We start from the raw sequence: 4,603 nt of genomic DNA, 5'->3' as shown, positions 1-4,603 counted from the left end.
ATGTCTACAGAATGTTAGGAGAAAGAATGATATATTCCGGAACAGCAAACAGAGCCCTATTCCTAGGAAACACAAGGTCATAACCAGGTAGTGATAAGGAATAAGGAAGAAACACTTTTTTTGTAGTGTCTATTGATTCCTTTATTTGTTTTAAGAAAAAGTAAAAAATCATAAAACTACTTTTTTCTTATAAAATTATTATAGAAAACTTAGAAATTCTTAAGGAGTATTTAATAAGGAGAAAATACCACACAGCCAATCTAATATTCTTCATTTCTTTACCTGTTTTCCAAAACATTCTTAGTAGAGTCATTTTACTTATTCTTTACAGTTTTGTCTTTTTGTATATAGTAACTGATATCTTATTATTGGGAGTTTAAGTTGTTGGTTGTTTATTATTCCAAAGAACACTAAGATAAATAGCTCTGTTTAATATTTTAGAATTGTGCATTGGACGTACAGTTTCCAACTATAATATTTAAGATTTTATAAGACAATTTTAGCAGATCACTTTAGTTTGATTCTGTCAAAATTATTTGATTTCACCTAGATTTTATTCCATTTTAAAATATTATTAAGAGAAACATTTTGCCTGAATACTTCAGTATGATATATTTTAACTGGAAATAGTACTAATGTTTTTACATTAAAGTAGATATAATGAAGTGTATGGTTAATAGACTTTTTTCACTTTATATGGGAGATTGGCTCTGTGTAGTATAGGGTTTATTAGTTTAGAAAGTGCTTAATAAGTGTTTAATAAGTAAAAAGATTCAGACGAATTTATGATGAACAAAATCATAAAAGAGTGTTAAAAAAAAACCTACTCCTCCATTCATGATAATAGCTTTCATTCTCATTAGGAGATATGACAGCTAAGTACAGTTGAGGAACTCTTGACTGTTAAATGAGAACTGTGAAATGAAGTAGGCTTTTGCTTTAATTCACCTACATATTAAACCATGACTCAGACTGGAATTGATTAAATGTTAATGAGCTCTACTAAACTGACCCAACTGTAACATTTGTGTATTAGATTTATGTCAATTAAAACAAGAATAGTTTTACCTCTGTCATTCTTTAACATCTTTGAGTCTACCTCTGCTTTATAAGGGAAGTGCTAGTGGTTATTTAAATATTAATAGTTTCCATTAAAGGGCTCTGAAGGGTTGTAGCTGGAAGGCTGAGGATAGATGGCAGGATTGGTTTCTTGTTTTGCCAACTCCCCCACCAAGGAGTGAGGGTGACAGACCTCTTCCTGGAAGAGCTTCTTCCATTATTTTTTTTAACATCACATTTTTTTTCTAAGTTAGACAGTGGGATTATTGATATCAGGGAGTCTTTGAAAGTAGCTATGCTATTTAAACATCAGTGTAACACATAATTATAAAAAATATCTTAATAGGGCCATAGTGGCCATTACCCTTGGGCTTCTTGGGAATTTAATTTCAGTTTTTAGAAATTCATTCTGTTCTTTATTATAGTCGATACTAGGCAAGAGCGTTTTTTAGCTCCATGTTTTATTTCCTTGGGCTTATTTACATTCAGTGTGAGGAATTCTATTAAGTTAATTTTGGGAGACACAAGGATCATATATTCGATCAAGTTATGAGTATATACTTTGGTCTTGATGGGAAAATGTTGTTGAAAAGCTGTTTAAACTTGCTACAACCAATATTTTCCTATATGCCAAACTTGTTTGTGATAAGCATGTGGTTAATAGATTGTTACATATTTTGTATTTTAAAAATGTCCTAATAGCTTGGCATTTTAAAGCACTGAACAATCAGAAGCAAGTATTGTATTTGCCTAATTCTATATTTCTTTTTGCATCTAGTAATCTGAGTGAATAGAGTATTTAATGCATTTTATTTAGAATTTAGCACTAAGAATGTGGATCATGCTTAAATAGCAAGCAGTAGTGCAGAATGATGAAATGGTAGTGGAGGGATGGTCATGTGCTCAGCAGGGTCCGGATTAGAGACAATCAAGAGAGGCAACGGTCTCAAGTGGAAAATTGGAGAGAATGTGAAAAACAAAACCTGAGTAAGCAAAATAAATAGTACTTTAATGCAGTATTTGAAAAAAAAAATCCATACAGTGGAGGAAAAAACTATGACAAAAAAAAAAAATATCCTATAGTCCTCAGAGTGTGAGGAATTCTATTAAGTTAATTTTGGGAGACACAAGGATCATATATTCGATCAAGTTATGAGTATATACTTTGGTCTTGATGGGAAAATGTTGTTGAAAAGCTGTTTAAACTTGCTACAACCAATATTTTCCTATATGCCAAACTTGTTTGTGATAAGCATGTGGTTAATAGATTGTTACATATTTTGTATTTTAAGTGTGAGGAATTCTATTAAGTTAATTTTGGGAGACACAAGGATCATATATTCGATCAAGTTATGAGTATATACTTTGGTCTTGATGGGAAAATGTTGTTGAAAAGCTGTTTAAACTTGCTACAACCAATATTTTCCTATATGCCAAACTTGTTTGTGATAAGCATGTGGTTAATAGATTGTTACATATTTTGTATTTTAAAAATGTCCTAATAGCTTGGCATTTTAAAGCACTGAACAATCAGAAGCAAGTATTGTATTTGCCTAATTCTATATTTCTTTTTGCATCTAGTAATCTGAGTGAATAGAGTATTTAATGCATTTTATTTAGAATTTAGCACTAAGAATGTGGATCATGCTTAAATAGCAAGCAGTAGTGCAGAATGATGAAATGGTAGTGGAGGGATGGTCATGTGCTCAGCAGGGTCCGGATTAGAGACAATCAAGAGAGGCAACGGTCTCAAGTGGAAAATTGGAGAGAATGTGAAAAACAAAACCTGAGTAAGCAAAATAAATAGTACTTTAATGCAGTATTTGAAAAAAAAATCCATACAGTGGAGGAAAAAACTATGACAAAAAAAAAATATCCTATAGTGCTAGCCTCAGACTGAAGTTAAATCCTAGTTTCTCTGCTTTCACACCCTTGCCAGAGAAACTCACTTGTGTCATTTTTCTTATCTAAAGGTGGTGATAGGAATTGTCAGTTTCCTGATGGATTTATTAGGAGATTCAAATCAGCTAAAAATACATGGAAAAGCCCATTGTAAATATGACATACATTTATATACAAAAAATTAAGTAACTCACCATACTATTTTAAGCCATTATAGTGATCAGCCCCAAGAAATACTCTCAGCAAACATAGGATTTGAAGAATCTCAGAAAACTTTGTTGCAAATATACTTTGGGGCCTAAATTGTTGAGTTTACCTGTAGGTAGTAATGGGGGAGGGACCCGAAAATAACTGGAGACCCCTCTCTCTTTTCTTTCTTCTTTATTCTTGGATAAAAAGCCTGATGATTTGTAAGAAATGGGGGACATAACCATAATCCACTGCTCATTTTAAATTCTCCGTGAATCACTGAGGTCTTCTCATCTTTGCTGAAGTTGCTGTTCCATTCACTGGCGGTTCCTTTGCTGAGTGCCACCACCTTTTATTCTCATCACCTTTGGTAAGGACGTCACCTGAAATGAGCTCTTAATCCTCTGCCCTGCTATAGAGGCACAATGGTCTTTAATACTCATTTGGTTATCAGTTATAAACTCCTTGTTGCCTTGAGGTTTTATCTTCTCTTCCACTGAGTTTACTTTCTATGCCACATTTTAAAAAATATATAAATTGTTCTCCAGTTACATTATAAATATGTCATCATCAACATCAGAGTGAGCAGGGTCTGGGTCTGTCTTTTTCGTGGTCCTATTCAAGGTGCTTGGCAAAGGGACTTTCCAGTCAATTAAAAAAATTTCAAGGGGATAAATGAATTTCTTGCATGTGAAAGAGCTAGGAAATATTAATCTTTGGACTAATATGTGAAATGCTATTGTTTTCCATCCTAGACTCTGAAGAAATGGTTGGTGCCATGTGGAAGGTGATCATTTTCATGGTCCTGCTGACATTCGGCCCCTGTGATGGGCTGTTTCAGTCCATATACCGAAGGGCCCAGGTATCCATGCCACCCAGGGGAGATGCAGGACAGCCTTTATTCCTTACCCCTTACATAGAGGCTGGGAATCTCAAGGAAGGTGAGTTTGAGTTGGAAAAACACTGGCATACTTTTAACAGTTTGGGGTATTTTCTAAGCAGTTATCTCACAAGATGCAAAATATATTCTGATATTTTTACTTTATTGTTTTATTTTAAATATTAATGATTTAGTGCCACATATTGCCTGAATTCTGAGCTAACACAAGAAGTAGGGTTGGATTATTTACGTGGTCGAGTTGCAGCCTTTTTACTTATAAAACTGGTGAGTGCCTGTCCCCAGTGGGCACTTGACAAGGCTGCTACTAACCTGGAAAGTGCCTACATGTCAGTCAAACATTCTGCATGAACTTATTTACAATCTCAGCAAAGCGAGGTGGACCACCTTGTACATGTGAAAACTAAAGCAGCGCATGGGAGAACTTGCTAGAGTCCATGCAGACACCACTTGTTGGATGCAGGCTTTCCATGCAGGTGGCATCACCACACCCACCTTGCTGTGCCCCTCACCTGGCGAGTTACCCACACAGCTAGGCCTCAGTTTTCTCACTAA

The sequence above is a fragment of the Fukomys damarensis genome, unplaced genomic scaffold, assembly GCF_012274545.1.
Source record: "Fukomys damarensis isolate Sample0158 unplaced genomic scaffold, DMR_v1.0_HiC HiC_scaffold_4, whole genome shotgun sequence".
Classification (NCBI taxonomy): Eukaryota; Metazoa; Chordata; class Mammalia; order Rodentia; family Bathyergidae; genus Fukomys; species Fukomys damarensis.
Note: the sequence above shows the minus strand (reverse complement) of the source record.